The following is a 17698-nucleotide window of genomic DNA, read 5'->3' on the forward strand; positions in this document are numbered from 1 at the left end:
AGCAGGAAACAGGGATGGTCTTTCAGGAGAGAAGAGACACTCAAACACTACTATGTAGGATGCTGGGTTCAAACATGTAGCACCTCCACAAAGTTTAATTATAGGCTAAGTATTCCAGTGGTTTCTTCAACCTCGATGTTGCTTACCACCCAATTTTACTTAATGAAACTATTTCCATTTGGACATGCATATGGGTATTTTATTATTTTTGGAAAACTCTCCCCCCCCAGATGGAGAGCAAATGGCAAGAAATCTGTTGACAGAAAATATGTATTGAGTTTTGTGGTTTACTGGTTCATTTGATTTAGTCTGCCCTCTGGGGATTTCCTCGGGTAACACACAATCTACGCTTCCCCAGTTCACACTGAACACAGGAAATTATTAGAACCCATAGTACAAGTATTTTGATATGTATGCATGTTTGATTTAATTTGTATGAAATTCAGCAGTTGCGGGTAAGCATTCTACGTATCAGACAATGCTCCAGTAAATTCACAGACTGTGATCTATCAAACTACAGGCAATAAAATGCCGTCGTAGATAGTGTTGTGGTCGAATCCTTGAATGCAGCTTGGATAGACAGACCGAGACATGCCAGTGACCACTGCTTCTCTGTGTGTTGGCAATATGATGACATGACATAAGAACTCACTAAATCCATGGTAAATGTTCTATCCATCTTCAGTGTGTCTCACAGTTGTATTAGTACAGGGTCTAGAACTAAGTAGATAAAGCCTCAGGGTGGCATTCCCATGACGTCCCCAGCCTACTCTCTCCTCTTGGGATGTAAACACTGTGAAAACAGATTAGTTATACTGCAACAGTTAAAGCAGATTAGCAGAGATTATAAACAAACATGTTGGATTAGGCAGACAGCATCATTTCCTTCTTTTCACATATCCAACTCAAGCAATTAAAGCAGTGGTTATGGTACAGTGCTGGTTTAACCTAGATATGTTCATTTCTCCAGATTTTAGATGTGTACTGAAGCGTGGAACCACAGTAAGTCCCAACCTTGGTGTATCATTAGAGTAACTAACTACCAGTTGGTCGTTGCTTTTTTTATGACTGCTGTTACTTTTAAGAACCATGTTCCTTGAGTATGGCTTTGGTGTGTCTTGCTGGTGCGTATTTTGTATCGCATTCTTTTCTACCTCCATCTTTTAATGAAGTCCTCATGTCATGACTCATAATGTCATCTTTTGATATTATAGGCAAATATCAATTAGCATCACTAGAACTGTTATAAAGTCTATTCAAATGACAAAATATTGTTTTGTCTGCATTTCTTCAAATCTCCTCTCCATCTATCTCCATCACCCAAGGTTAATATAAGCCGTGGCTGGGCTCTCAAGTCTCCAACAGCCATCACGAGGAAAGAAGGATTGACCCATCCTGAAAAGCTGCCAAGATCCAATCTTCTGGGTCTCAATTAAAGTCAGATTTACTGACATCAGTCCCAGTTCAGTGTGTGTAATTACGTACAAGCTGTTCAGTAAGGAGATAATGCAGAGGCTTACGGGAACGGCTACTAATCGGAGGCCTTCACTTTCTCGGTTTGTGCCCACGTCTTGAACTGTGGATGCCTGTCAGTGTCCTCAGGGTGATGTGGTTAACTCTGTATGTACAGTACCAGTCAGAAGTTTGGACACCTACTCATTCAAGGGTTTTTCTTTATTTTTACTATTTTCTACATTGTAAAATAATAGTGAATCAAATCAAATTTTATTGGTCACATACACGTGATTGGCAGATGTTATTGCAGGTGTAGCGAAATTCTTATGCTTCTAGCTCCGACAGTGCAGTTGGGGTGGCAGGTAGCCTAGTGGTTAGAGCGTTGGGCCAGTAACCGAAAGGTTGCTAGATCCCCGAGCTGACAAGGTAAAAATCTGTTGTTCTGCCCCTGAACAAGGCAGTTAACCCACTGTTTCTAGGCTGTCATTGTAAATAAGAAATTGTTCTTAACTGACTTGCCTAGTTAAATAAAGGTAAAAAATGTAAATATCTAACAAGTAATATCTACCAAATTACACCACATATACACACAAAATCTAAGTAGGAATGAATTAACCTCTACCGCTTCTCTCTCCCGGATCCGGGATCCTCCTCATCAAAAAAGCTGACTAGCAGAGCCTAACGGGACAGGGATATCATATAATATAATTTTCATGAAATCACAAGTCCAATACAGCAAATGAAAGATAAACATCTTGTGAATCCAGCCATCATTTCCGATTTTTAAAATGTTTTACAGCGAAAACACAATATGTATTTCTATTAGCTAACCACAATAGCCAAACACACAACCGCATATTTTCACCATGTTTCCACCGCATAGGTAGCTTTCACAAAACCGACAAAATAGAGATAAAATTTGTCACTAACCAAGAAACAACTTCATCAGATGACAGTCTTATAACATGTTATACAATACATTTATGTTTTGTTCGAAAATGTGCATATTTGAGGTATAAATCATAGTTTTACATTGCAGCTACCATCAAAGCAGCCAGAATAATTACAGAGAGCAACGTGAAATACATAAATACTCATCATAAAACATTTATGAAAAATACATGGTGTACAGCAAATGAAAGATAAACATCTTGTGAATCCAGCCAATATTTCCGATTTTTTAAGTGTTTTACAGCGAAAACACAATATGTATTTCTATTAGCTTACCACAATAGCCAAACACACAAACGCATTTATTCACCGCAAAGGTAGCTTTCGCAAAAACCAGCAAAAGATCTAAAATTAATCACTAACCTTTGGACAACTTCATCAGATGACTGTCTTATAACATCATGTTATCGAAAATGTGCATATTTATAGCTACAAATCCTGGTTATACATTGTGAATACGTAGCATCGATTCACCAGAATCTCCGGAGATATTTTGGACACTCACCTAATCTGACCAAAGAACTTTACATAAAAATACTTGTTGTATGGCAAATGAAAGATACACTGGTTCTTAATGCAACCGCTGTGTTAGATTTAAAAAAAATAACTTTACCATAACATACAGCTTGCGTTATTGCGAGACAGCGCTCACCAAAACGGCGGAGAATAGGACTCAACATTTTACACAGAAATACGAAATAACATCATAAATGTTTTCTTACTTTTGTTGATCTTCCATCAGAATGTTGTACAAGGAGTCCTTGGTCCAGAATAAATCGTTGTTTGGTTGTAGAATGTCCATTTCTTCTGTCGAATTCGCGCCACAATGCTAGCCAAGGTTGCTAACATTCCCATCCTCTCTTGACGCAAAGAACGGAAAACTCCAAAAGTCCCAATAAACGTTGAATAAACTGATAAAACTCGGTTGAAAAAAACTACTTTATGATGTTATTATCACATGTATCAAATAAAATCAGAGCCGGAGATATTCGCCGTGTATACGTAACGCTATTCAGAAGACAATGTCGAGCTCCGCCGCGCGCCTTAGAAGACAAAGAAAATTCCGGACCTGTCACTCCAAAAGCTCTCATTCGACCTCAGATCAAGCTAGACACCCCATTCCACCTTCCACTGCCTGTTGACATCTAGTGGAAGGCGTATGAAGTGCATGCATATCGATAAATACAAGCCAGTTGAATAGGCAGGCCCTGAAACAGAGCCTCGTTTTCAGATTTTTCACTTCCTGTATGGAAGTTTGCTGCAAAATGAGTTTTGTTTTACTCACAGATATAATTCAAACAGTTTTAGAAACTTGAGAGTGTTTTCTATCCAATAGTAATAATAATATGCATATTGTATGATCTAGAAAAGAGTACGAGGCCGTTTCATTTGGGCACGATTTTTTCCAAAGTGAAAACAGCGCTCCGTATTGACAAGAAGTTTTAAGACTATATACATATGGACGAGCGATGTCAGAGCGGAACGGACTAAGATACAGTAGAATAGTATAGAATACAGTATATACCTATGAGATGTGTAATGCAAGATATGTACATATTATTAAGTGAATGAGATACAGTAGAATAGTATAGAAAACAGTATATACATATGAGATGAGTAATGCCAGATATGTAAACATTACGTGACTAAGATACTGTAGAATAGTATAGAATACAGTATGTACATATGAGATGAGTAATGCAAGATATGTAAACATTATTAAGTGACTAAGATACCATAGAATAGTATAGAATACAGTATATACATATGTGATGAGTAATGCATGACTAGTGTTCCATTCCTTAAAGTGGCCAGTGATTTCTAGTTTATGCCTATAGGCAGCAGCCTCTAATGTGCTAGTGATGGCTGTTTAACAGTCTGATGGCCTTGAGATAGAAGCTGTTTTTCAGTCTGTCAGTCCCAGCTTTGATGCACCTGTACTGACTTTGCCTTCTGGATGATAGCGGGGTGGCTCTGGTAGTTGATGTCCTTGATGATTTTTTGGGCCTTCCTGTGACATTGTGTGCTGTAGGTGTCCTGGAGGGCGGGTATTTTTCCCCCGGTAATGCGTTGGGCAGACCGCACTACCCTCTGAAGAGCCTTGCGGTTGCGGGCGGTGCAGTTGCCGTACCAGGCGGTGATACAGCCCTACAGGATGCTTTCAATTGTGCATCTGTAAAAGTTTGTGAGGGTTTTAGGTGACAAGACACATTTCTTTAGACTCCTGAGGTTGAAGAGGCTCTGTTGCGCCTTCTTCACCACATGGTCTGTGTGGGTGGTCCATTTCAGTTTGTCAGTGATGTGTATGCCAAGGAACTTGAAGCTTTCCACCTTCTCCACTTCGGTTCCATTGATGTAGATGCTGTTTCCTGAAGTCCGCAAATATCTCCTTTGTTTTGTTGACGTTGAGTGAGAGGGTGTTTTCCAGGCACCACACTCCCAGAGCTCTCACCTCCTACCTTTAGGCTGTCTCGTCATCGGTGGTAATCAAGCCTACTACTGTTGTGTCATCTGCAAACTTGATGATTGAGTTGGAGGCATGCTTGGCCAAGCAGTCATGGGTGAACAGGGAGTACATGAGGGGGCTGAGTACGTACCCTTGTGGGGCCCCAGTGTTGAGAATCAGCAGAGTGGAGGTGATGTTTCCTACCTTCACCACCTGGGGAAGACCCGTGAGGAAGTCCAGGACCCAGTTGCACGGGGCGTGGTTTAGAGCCAGGGCCTTGAGCTTAATGATGAGCGTGAAGGGTACTATGGTGTTGAATGCTGAGCTATAGTCAATGAACAGCATTCTTACATAGGTATTCCTCTTGTCCAAATGGGATAGGGCAGTGTGCAGAGTGATGGCTATTGCATCGTCTGTGGATCTATTGGGGCGGTAAGCAAATTGAAGTGGGTCTAGGGTGGCAGGTAAGGTAGAGGTGATTTGATCCTTGACTAGTCTCTCAAAGCACTTCATGATGACAGAGGTGAGTGCTACGGGGCGATAGTCATTAAGTTCAGTTACCTTTGCCTTCTTGGGTACAGGAACAATTTTGGCAATCTTGAAGCATGTGGGAATGCTGATAGTTCTGGTGAGTTACCGCCGCTCTATTATCCAATAGTTCTTCCCGGCTGTATGTAATGACACAAAACATTTCCTGAGCTAATAATGTAAAACATAGTACATAAAAAAACGAAATACTGCAAAGTTTCCTAAGAGCTAGTCGCGATGCTGCCATCTGTTGTGAAACATATCAAAATATATTTTTCCAACAGTCTTGAAGGAGTTCCCACATATGCTGAGCTGCTTTTCCTTCACTCTGCGGTCCAACTCATCCCAAACCATCTCAATTGGGTTGAGGTCGGGTGATTATGGAGGCCAGGTCATCTGATGCAGCACTCCATCACTCTCCTTCTTGGTCAAATAGCCCTTACACAGCCTGGAGGTGTGATGGGTCATTGTCCTGTTGAAACTATGAAATTGAATGACTAACCTACATGTCTTAAATTAATGATGGACTGTCATTTCTCTTGCTTTTTCAGCTTTTCTTGCCATAACTTGGACTTGGTCATTTACAAAATTGGGCTATCTTCTGTATATCACCCCTTCCTTGACACAACACAACTGATTGGCTCAAACACATTAATAGGAAAGAAACTACACAAATTAACTTTCAATAAGGCACACCTGTTAATTGAAATGCATTCCAGGTGATGACCTCATGAATATCGTTGAGAAATTACCAAGAGTGTGCAAAGCTGTCAAAAAAGCAAAGGGTGGCTACTTTGAATAATCTCAAATATAAATGTATTTTGGTCACTACATGATTATTTTACAGTTTTGATGTCTTCACTATTATTCTACAATGTAGAAAATAGTAAAAATAAATAAAAACCTTGGAATGAGTATGCGTGTCCAAACTTTTGTCTGGTATTGTAGGTCAATCAGTAATTTACCCATGTGAACTATGACCTACACTATTTTCTGCATACTTAGTACTGTAATAACAACATCTCCAGCATCTAAAAAAATGAAGCTGAAGCTGAATGCTGCAACATTGTTGTTGACTATTAGACAAGACCAAGTCCGTAGATAGATCTTTCTCTGGCAGTTACATGTGTTTCCTATCAGATTTTCAGGTTTCTCTGATAAACAATTTTCCTGCCATCTAAGAGAGGCAATTTCTGCCTTAAAATGTATGTGATGATGAGGACATCTATGAGTAATGATGAGGACATCTATGTGTAATGATGAGGACATCTATGTGTAATGATGAGGACATCTATGTGTAATGATGAGGACATCTATGTGTAATGATGAGGACATCTATGTGCAATGATGAGGACATCTATGTGCAATGATGAGGACATCTATGTGCAATGACGAGGACATCTATGTGCAATGACGAGGACATCTATGTGCAATGATGAGGACATCTATGTGCAATGATGAGGACATCTATGTGCAATGATGAGGACATCTATGTGCAATGATGAGGACATCTATGTGCAATGATGAGGACATCTATGTGCAATGATGAGGACATCTATGTGCAATGATGAGGACATCTATGTGTAATGATGAGGACATCTATGTGTAATGATGAGGACATCTATGTGCAATGATGAGGACATCTATGTGCAATGATGAGGACATCTATGTGCAATGATGAGGACATCTATGTGCAATGATGAGGACATCTATGTGTAATGATGAGGACATCTATGTGCAATGATGAGGACATCTATGTGTAATGGTGAGCATTGATCTTTTATAATGACCACACTAGAAAGCCATGTTGATTAGGTATTTTAAACACAGTTCAATGAGGCCAGACCAGATCATTATCACGGCAACATTTATTTGGTCTGGTGCATATAAACTAGTAACACCCGCCTACATTGAATACCATAGTTGAGGGGGATATTGAGGGATGTTCTGCACGTCAAGGTCATGTAAACATAATTTACAGTAATATAAGATTCTTCCAAGAAATAAAACCAATTCCCTAGCCAATCAGTGATATCAATTCATTAGGCAATGAAGTGCCAGGGAGATATGAAAACCAGCAGGACTACAACCCTCGAGGACAGGCGTACTGAACTCCTGGTGTGCTCAGAGAACCTTTTTTACTGAAGTAGGTCTTTACTGCCATCTTTTGGTCATAAAGATGTGGGTTACATCTTCCTCCACATAGTACTGATGAAGTTGTGCCATTTTATTTGCAAGAATCATATTGTATTTACGATGCCTTTGGGTAAAGACATGATTGCTTATTTGGCAAACAGAGTATGAGACAAATATTTCAACAACCTCAACACTAACATATATATAAAAAATATAAAATGTCAAAATATACCAGGGTTCAAATACATGTGTATTTGATCATTTTTATTTAAATACAAATCAACTACTACTATTGGAAGTATTTGAAAGTATTTTCAAATAATTTCCTATAAATAGCCTATTATTTGAAAGTATTTTTAAATACTTAATGCAAATATTATTTTCAAACACCTGGGTTAAAGTGTATTTGTGTCAGTGTATTTGAGTCATTTCAAATACATGCCAAAACTTTCCAATTGTATTTCCAAATACAATCCAATATTAAACTACTTATCTTTTTTTTTAAACATATCTGAATACTTAATTCGAAATGTTTGTGAAAGTAATTGAGATATTTGAAATAATATTTGAACCCAGGTCGGAAAATATACATCAACATTAACCCATTAATAAACCCCTTAGTCCCCTGTCCCTTCTGCCATTTTCTCATCCTTAGTCATTTTCATCTCCTTCTCCCTTGCTTCTGCCTCCTCCGCTACAGACTGCATCCCAATGGCTCCACTCTGTCTCTCCCTCTCCTCCTGGTCCAGTTGTTTGTAATTGAAGTAGTTCATGATGAAGAGAAAGATGCCAGGTGCCAGCACCATGACACCACATGCCCAATACATGTATTTGTAGTCGTCAAAGACCTCCACCAAAAACCCTGCAGAGAGTAGCAGGCATTTATTGTATGACCCCCCATGGCCAGCTTTTAGGCTATCAGTTCATCTTACACCAACGGGACTTCAATGCTTAGAGTTTAACACAATGTATACGTGTGGTTTGCACACAAAACATTGACAGAACTCCAAACATTCATATTTTTTTCTCCATGTCCTTTACTCATAGGCTAGACAGCCGGCAGAGGCAATGTTACAGTGCATTTCCACATAACACGTTGGGGGCGATGAAACAACAGAGCCACATATATTTTCAATGGAGGGAAGTGAAGTGGGCGGGGGACCGTTGGGCCATGCAAGAATGAGCGAGGGAGCGGGAACAGGGTGGGACCAAAGTCGGGGAAAGCATAGAGAATTATAGAGGCTTCTAGTGGCCAAAAGGCTGCTTCCACCATTTTAATGTAGTCAACTGGTTGGGACATCAAACTTTATTGGCTGATCCCTCTTGATGACCCTGTTGGAGTCATGTCAAACATCAGGAGGGATCAGCCAATCGTGAAGAAGAAAATTGACTACATCACAATTGAGATTGCCTTAAAACGTCTTATGGCTGCAGGGGCAGTATTGACTAGTTTGGATGAAAGGTGCACAGAGGTGCCCATAGTAAACTGCCTGCTCCTCAGTCCCAGTTGCTAATATATGAATATTATTATTAGTATTGGATAGAAAACACTCTGAAGATTCTAAAACTGTTTGAATGATGTCTGTGAGTATAACAGATCTCATATGGCAGGCAAAAACCTGAGAAGAAATCCAAACAGGAAGTGGGAAATCTGAGGTTGGTCGATTTTCAACCCAGCCCCTATTGAATACACAGTGGGATATGGATCTGTTTGCGCTTCCTACGGCTTCCACTAGATGTCAACAGTCTGTAGAACCTTGTCTGATGCCTCTACTGTGAAGTGGGGCCGAAGGAGACAGGAATTAGTCAGGTCTGCCATGAGGTGACCATGTTCTGACCATGCGCGTTCACATGAGAGGGAGCTCTGTTCCATCGCACATCTGAAGTCAATGGTATTCTCCGGTTGGAACGTTATTCAAGATTTATGTTAAAAACATTCTAAAGATTGATTCAATAAATCGTTTGACATGTTTCTACTGACTGTTAAGGAACTTTTTGACATTTCGTCTGCTTTTAGTGAATGCGCTTCCTGACTTTGGATTTTTTTACCAAACACGCTAACAAAAAATAGCTATTTGGACATAAATGATGGACATTACCAAACAAAACAAACATTTCTTGTGGAAGTGGGAGTCCTGGGAGTGCATTCCGACGAAGATCAGCAAAGGTAAGTGAAGATTTATAATACTATTTATGAGTTTTGTTGACTGCACAATTTGGCGCGTAACTGTATGGCTTCCTTTTGTGGCTGAACGCTGTTCTCAGATTATTGAATATTGTGCTTTTGCCGTAAAGCTTTTTGAAATCTGACACAGCGGTTGCATTAAGAACAAGTGTATCTTTAATTCTATGTAAAACATGTATCTTTCATCAAAGTTTATGATGAGTATTTATGTTATTTGACGTGGCTCTCTGCAATTTCTCCGGATATTTTGGAGGCATTTCTAAACATGGCGCCAATGTAAACTGAGGTTTTTGGATATAAATATAAACTTTATCGAACAAAACATATATGTATTGTGTAACATGAAGTCCTATGAGTGTCATCTGATGAAGATCATCAAAGGTTAGTGATTCATTTTATCTCTATTTCTGCTTTTTGTGACTCCTGTCTTTGGCTGGAAAAATGGCTGTGTTTTTCTGTGATTTTGCGGTGACCTACCATAATCGTTTGTGGTGCTTTCGCTGTAAAGCCTATTTGACATCGGACACTTTGGTGGGATTAACAACAAGATTACCTTTACAATGGTATAAGATACATGTATGTTTGAAGAATGTTAATTATGAGATTTGTTGTTTGAATTTGGCGCCCTGCACTTTCTCTGGCTGTTGTCATAACATCCCGTTAACGGGATTGCAGCCATAAGAAGTTAAAACCCTTTAACCTAACTCCTAACCCTAACGCTAACCTTAACTCTAACCTTAACCCTTTAACCTAACTGCTAACCCTAACACTAACCTTAACCCCTGGTCTAGCTAACGTTAGCCACCTAGCTAAAGTTAGCCACCTAGCTAACGTTAGCCACAACAAATTGCAATGAACATATGAATTGTAATTCGTAACATATCCTAAGAAATGGATGATGGACATCCATAAATGAATACATAACATACGAAATGTAACATATCACACTAAATGGAGCGTTTTGGATTTACGTACAGAATAACAAATGCCTGAGACCAGGTTGGATGGTCGACTGACCTCTCTACAATGGAAATACATGTTCGTAAAGGCGGAAGGCAGGTGGCATGAGGTAAGATCAGGTGGGAACATTCTAGCCAATGATCTTTTGTAGAAAACATATCAATACACTCGTGCCAGGACAACAACCTCTCCCTCAACGTTAGCATGACAAAGGAGCTGATCGTGGACGACAGGAAACAGAGGGCCAAGCACAACCCCATCCACATCGACGGGGGCTGTAGTGGAGCGGGTCAAGAGCTTCAGGTTCCTTGCTGTCCCCATCACTTCTGGAATTAACATGGTCCACACACAGCAACACAGTTGTGAAGATGGCACGACAACGTCTCTTCCCCTTCAGGAGGCTGAAAAGATTCTGCATGGGCCCTCAGATCCTCAAAAAGTTCTACAGCTGCAAAATTGAGAGCATCTTGACTGGCTGCATCATCGTTTGGTACTGTATGGCAACGGCTTGGCATCCGAATGCAAGGCACTACAGAGGGTGGTGCGGACGGTCCAGTATATCACTGGGGCTGAGCTCTCTGCCATCCATGACCTCTATACCAGGTGGTATCATTTTTGAAAGCCACCCAAGCCATATACTGTTCACTCTGCTAATGCAGGGCAAGCGGGGATCAAAATGTTCCTGAACAGCTTTTATCCCCAAGCCATAGGACTGCTGAACAGTTAATCAAATGGCTACTCTATTTGCATTGTACCCTTTTTTGCACTTAAAGCCAATTTATGCTTGCTCCTGCAATGTGATCTGGAGGCTCCATATAGAGGGTGTGACACAAATGCAGAGCCTCCGGAGGCTTGTGGAGGCCAAATCGTGCTCCGTACTGCATTGCCGTGCGCCTCGCACATTTTTTTATAATGCGTAGGGCTCCGTATACTAGCTCCGCATTGACATGATTGGTTGAAGGTGGGGGGGGGCCAAGAGATCCTGTAAAAACACAAACTCAGTTCCTTGACAAAATCCAACAGCTCTGCTCTGCGAAGCGCAAGAAGTATGAATGCCTGACATCTGAAGCGGCCGTTTCACAGTAAAGGCTGTATGGCCACTGCAGACGTCAGGTTGACCATGCAGAGCATTTTACTCTCTTGCACTGTACTTACACTGACACTTCAACACACACACATACACTCACACACACACACAAAACACACACACACAGTCTTCACATACGCTTCGGCCACCCTGTAATGTACAGAATGGAGGCGTTTATCCCGCTTATACCACAGTTACCAAATAAAAAAATGCAAAGGCACCCCCCCCCCCCCTTTGGTTGCTAGAGTCGTTCGTTCAATTAGTTCTATATTTAAGGACGCAACCAAGTTGTCCATTCTATATGTTCAATTGCCATGATCTCTAGCTACAGCTAACAGTCACCACAGATACAACAATGAGCCATATATTTCACCGGATGTTTAAATGTGAAACATCCAGTTGCCGTTTCCACTCACTACCAAATATGGTGATGAGAGGAAGCCCAGTGGCCGGCAGTGGGAGAAGATGTGTCAGGTATGCGTAAATGGCTGCAAGGGAGTCAGGCGCAGGAGAGCAGATAGTGGGTAGCAAACGGAGCCTTTTATTTAGGCGAACCAAAAGCACACGGCACAACGAACACGAAATACAATACGGGTTGACATAACCCAGCGCAACCAGACATACCTGCGCATACATGAAACAGATAAACAATACCACACAAAGACATGGGGGAAACAGAGGGTTAAATACACAACACATAATGAGGGAAATGAGAACCAGGTGTGTGGAAAAACGAGACAAAACAAATGGAAAATGGATCGCGATGGCTAGAAAACCGGCGACGTCGACCGCCAAACACCGCCCGAACAAGGAGAGGCATCGACTTCGGTAGAAGTCGTGACAAGATGGAACAAGATGGATTTTGGCCGATATTCTGCAAATATTCTCATCAATGAAACATTTGATCTCAATACAGTTTTCTTTTTTCAAAACTAAAATCTGTTATGAACAAAGTGGACTAAGTTTTGAAGGCTTTACCTTTTTCCAAAGTTTAAAAAAATTGCAGAAGGAGTGCAAGAGCGAATTGAGTATTTGCACACGTAAATTCAAAGAGTAGGCATTCGCTAACAGAAATATGCTAATACTGTACATGCTAAAACGCACCAACAGGATCTCGCAAGCTTGTGCTAGACTCTGCCCCTTCCTTGATTGTTCTGCCCACTATGACTCATTTGTTCCCATTGGAAACAACAGGCGGTGGTCTATCTTAGGTTAGTTATAAAAATCCTTTGTCACGACATCTGCAGCCAGAAGAACAGCAACATAACTGCATTTGTGTTTGTTTACGGTGATTTCTATTGACATCATGTGGATACATCCATACCAATGAGCTTATTATGCTTAATTTTGCCTGGCATAGTACCTACTCATCAGGACACTCATTACGAGGCGATCCCATTGCATATCAAACACTAACGTTAGGCTAGAGGCTAGCTAAATTGTTTGTTACTAGCAAACCTGCCAATATGACAGCCAAACTAAAAAATATCCGTTGCTGAAAACAGCTGGTCAAACTAGACATTTCATGTGGGAGGATTTGACAGCGTAGCACCACTTGCGTCATGACTACAGTAGGAACCAGAGAAATTAATGTTCATCACTCACAACTTAACTGTAGGTCATCAGATGCTCCAAAAAAATATGTCTCTGCAAAAACTAATCAATTGCTAAGTTTTTCTTTGTTGGATCTGCGTTTACGATGTATCCAATTTCGGTTTGTGTGGTTGTTGGTTTAGCTGTCTGTAACTTTGTAGCAAATACGATCTGCATGTCTAGGTGCATATAGTGTCATGATTGCAAGGTGTCCCCAATATCTTTTCCAACTGTCCCGATATCTTTTCCAACTGTCCCATTATCTGGATTTAATGTCCATTCTAGAATGCCCTTCTAGACAATCAGAAATGAGTATTCAACAATGCTGTGGTATAAAGCCTCAATATTTTAATTTATTGTGTTATTATTTTCTAGTTTTATTTCAATCAATTTTATTTTATATAGCCCTTCGTACATCAGCTAATATCTCGAAGTGCTGTACAGACACCCAGCCTAAAACCCCAAACAGCTAGTAATGCAGGTGTAGAAGCACGGTGGCTAGGAAAAACTCCCTAGAAAGGCCAAAACCTAGGAAGAAACCTAGAGAGGAACCAGGCTATGAGGGGTGGCCAGTCCTCTTCTGGCTGTGCCGGGTGGAGATTATAACAGAACTATGCCAAGATGTTCAAAAATTTTCATAAGTGACAAGCATGGTCAAATAATAATCATGAATAATTTTCAGTTGGCTTTTCATAGCCGATCATAGCCGATTTGCACATTTTTGTAAGTAAGCATTTCACAATAAAGTCTACACCTGTTGTATTCAGCATGTGACAAATCACTTCTAATTAGATTTTGTAAAATTAGCATTATGAAACTTTTTTTTGATCAAATAAGCCTCAAATTCGACATTCTCTCAATGCCCCCCCCATACAAAAACTCCTCGGTTGGTCTACTAGAAGATACCTTTGAAAGGGTGTCAAACCCATTCCATGAAGGGCCTATTGTCTGTGGGTTTTTGGTTTTTCCTTTCAATTAAGACCTAGACAACCAATTAGTGACCTTAATTCATCAATCAAGTACAAGGAAGCAGCGAAAACCCGCAGACACTCGGCCCTTCGTGGAATGAGTTTGACACGTGCCATAGACTTCCAGTTATTGTGCTAACACTAGTTAGCATTGTCTCACAAAACTACATCTAACTTCCTTCATACTGGACACAGAGACATACAAATGGTATCCACAAGTTCATCTGACTCTGGGGAAGTAGATAAACGTAATCATTGCCAAAACCCCAAAGTATCCATTTAAAGAGACCAAGTCTGCTATACTGAGAGGACAGATTTTGGGGGGAGTCGACCCTCTCACTTCGCCTATTCCTTTCTGGTGGTCATACACACTGAAATGTCTGTGTAAGAAGAGGGAATTTCCACATAACATGATCATTCGGATAGCCACTCTAGCCTCGCCCTCATGTGGGTGCTAGCAAGCAGAATAGGTGGTGCTAGGTCTCAACAGCCAATCCAGTAGGGTCTGGAAGCTAGTGAGCTTCTATTGGTCAATAGCATAGCCATATGACTTATATGAGTATTTGCATAAAGTTTTTCGCAATGAGAATGATAGAGAAAACATCCCTATATAGTTCCTATTATGGCTTCTGTGAGAGCACGGCAGCACCATTAAGGATAGGGAAAGGGTTAGCTAAAATGCTAACTAGCTAAAATTGTCCATGATGAGATTTGAACATGCAACTTTTGGGCTGCTAGACGTTCTTGTTATACACCCATCCATCCACCCCGACCAAACATCCTTCTTTTTGTTTTTGCCTTAAGTAACCTTGTGTCTTATTTAACTATACCAAATGTAACATACTAATTTTAGTGTCCCGGATTTACGTCTTCTATGCATCGGCGGCCGTCAACAAAGGAGCATAACAGAAATATGATGCCAAGTTTTTGATCTACCAGTAGTTTCTTTGCGAATATATATAAAGCGATCTGTGCATTTGAACAACAGCAGAAATACACCTATTTCACTTTTGCATGTCAGAAATCGAATGACCACTTCTGCCTGCCCACTGTTTTGAACAGATTAGATTATACTATCTAGAACGAGCAGCCAGCTCACGAACAAACAAGTGCACCAGGGAGAACAGTCGTCACTAGTTACCACAGCTACAAGTTGTTTTTATGGGTATCTTTACTTAACTATTTATAGTTTTAACAGCTTTTACTTCACTACATTTCTAAAGAAAATAATGTACTTTTTACTCCATACATTTTCCCTGACACCCAAAAGTACTTGCTACATTTTGAATGCTTAGCAGGACAGGAAAATGGTCCAATTCACGCACTTATCAAGAGAACATCCCCGCTCATCCCTACTGCCTCCGATCTGACAGACTTTCTATACAAAAAATTATTCGCTTGTAAATTATGTCTGAGTGTTGGAGTGTGCTCCTGGCTATCCGTAAATTAAATAAACAAGAAAATGGTGCCATCTGGTTTGCTTAATATAAGGAATTGAAATTATTTATACTTTTACTTTTACTTTTGATTCTTAAGTATATTTTAAGTATATTTTAGCAATTTCATTTACATTTACCCTAACATTAACCACACTGCTAACCTTATACCTTACCCTAACCTTAAACTAAGACCAAAAAGCTAATGTTAGTTTTCATAAATTTTTACAATATAGCCAATTTTGACTTTGTGGCTGTGATAACTAAGGGAAACCAGGGCGAATGCAACAAGCATATATGCAATAAGTGAAAACACATTATGTAACTGGGGATAGCTAGCTAACATAATGTCACAAAGCATAATGTGCTAGCCAGGTAACGTTCATTCTGAAATAACTTCATATTTCCCGAATTAGTTAGATATTAGTTTAGAAATACTTGAAATTGATATGGGAGCTAACTAGCTAGTAAGCTATCATTTAGTTATAGCTAGCTAACTAGTTAGCTGCTTATTTCACCAAAACATCTACCAAACTATTTCTAATTGTTTCTTTAAATTACTGGAGTTGGCTAATTAATTTGATCCTGCTTTGTGATACACCAGGTTTAATTTACGTCCAAGGTGGCTTAGCAGTTCAGACGTCTTTTTCTGTTCCGTATTGTTCGTGTCCTGTATATATATATATTTACACCTTTCTTCGCGTATCTTTTATCTATTTTATTATCCAAGAACTCAACTACAAAAGCTTTCCTGCAAAAGCTTTCCTGCAACCCGCTTCACCAATTACAAAAAGTATTATTTACCTCAATCTGAAAATCCATCGTGGAAGCTAGCCAGGGGCTAATTCAGAAGCTAGCCTGAAAGCTAACCAGAAGCTACTCCGATAGCTAGCCAGAAGCTAATCTGTAGCTGCCCCGAAATTAGCCGGTTTGCTGGCTAGCGTTGGTGTTTCAGCTGCCCACGTTTAGTGGTCATCAGCTATTCCTTTAGCTCGATAATCTACCGGCACTTTTGTGCAACGCGACTCGGACCGGAGCATTCCGGGACTCTTTTTCTCTCAGTTTCCCCGGATTCCAGCCGCAGGCTCTGGACACTTGCACCTTGATTTCGCAGCTAGCTAGCTGCAAACCGTGTGACTATTGGCTTACGTCGACCCCGGAGCAAACTCAAATCATTCTGGAGCTAGCCAGCTGAGGAGTTCCATCACCATCCGGATCCGTTTCTTTTGTTGCTGCTGCAGATACGGAACCCCACCGGGCCTTCACGACTGACTGCCGCGACTGACTGCCGACGTTATCTGCCCGAGGGATTTATCCAACTGGCACCTCCCCAACTGGCACCTCCGTCCCGACGTTACCTGAACGCTCATCTGAGGCCCGCTAATCGTTAGCTGTCTTATCGGCTGCTATTTGAACAAGTATATTGGACAACTATTATTATTATTATTATTTATTTATTTTATTTTTTCCTTGGGTCACTATATCTATTTTGCCAATTTGGATTGATCCCCTCTACCACACGGAACCCCACTACACGGAACCCCACTAACCTACCGACGGAAACGCACGAGGTATCTACAAACAGACCTCCATCCTATGCTGCTACCGATAGCCATATACCCGGCCAGCTGTCTGGATCGCCACGACCCCAACCAACCTCTACTCACTGGACCCTTATTGATCACTCGATTAGCATGCCTCTCCTTAATGTAAATATGCCTTGTCCATTGCTGTTCTGGTTAGTGTTTATTGGCTTATTTCACTGTAGAGATTCTAGCCCTGCTCTCTATACCATATCCAACCTCTCAGTTCCACCACCCACATATGCGATGACATCACCTGGTTTCAATGATGTTTCTAGAGACAATATCTCTCTCATCATCACTCAATACCTAGGTTTACCTCCACTGTATTCACATCCTACCATACCTTTGTCTGTACATTATTCCTTTA

The 17698-nt window shown here is 40.6% G+C and overlaps 1 long non-coding RNA gene across 1 annotated transcript; it reads right to left on the minus strand.

Annotated features, from left to right (window-relative positions):
• Positions 1-8101: 8101 nt before the first annotated feature.
• On the minus strand, positions 8102-17117 carry LOC139557461 (uncharacterized). Its single transcript, XR_011671395.1, has 2 exons — positions 16550-17117; positions 8102-8378 (listed from the first exon to the last, which is right to left on the minus strand). It is a non-coding gene; the product is annotated as an uncharacterized lncRNA (long non-coding RNA).
• Between the last annotated feature and the right edge of the window lie 581 nt (positions 17118-17698).

This window comes from Salvelinus alpinus, chromosome 28 (assembly GCF_045679555.1).
Source record: "Salvelinus alpinus chromosome 28, SLU_Salpinus.1, whole genome shotgun sequence".
Lineage (NCBI taxonomy): Eukaryota > Metazoa > Chordata > Actinopteri > Salmoniformes > Salmonidae > Salvelinus > Salvelinus alpinus.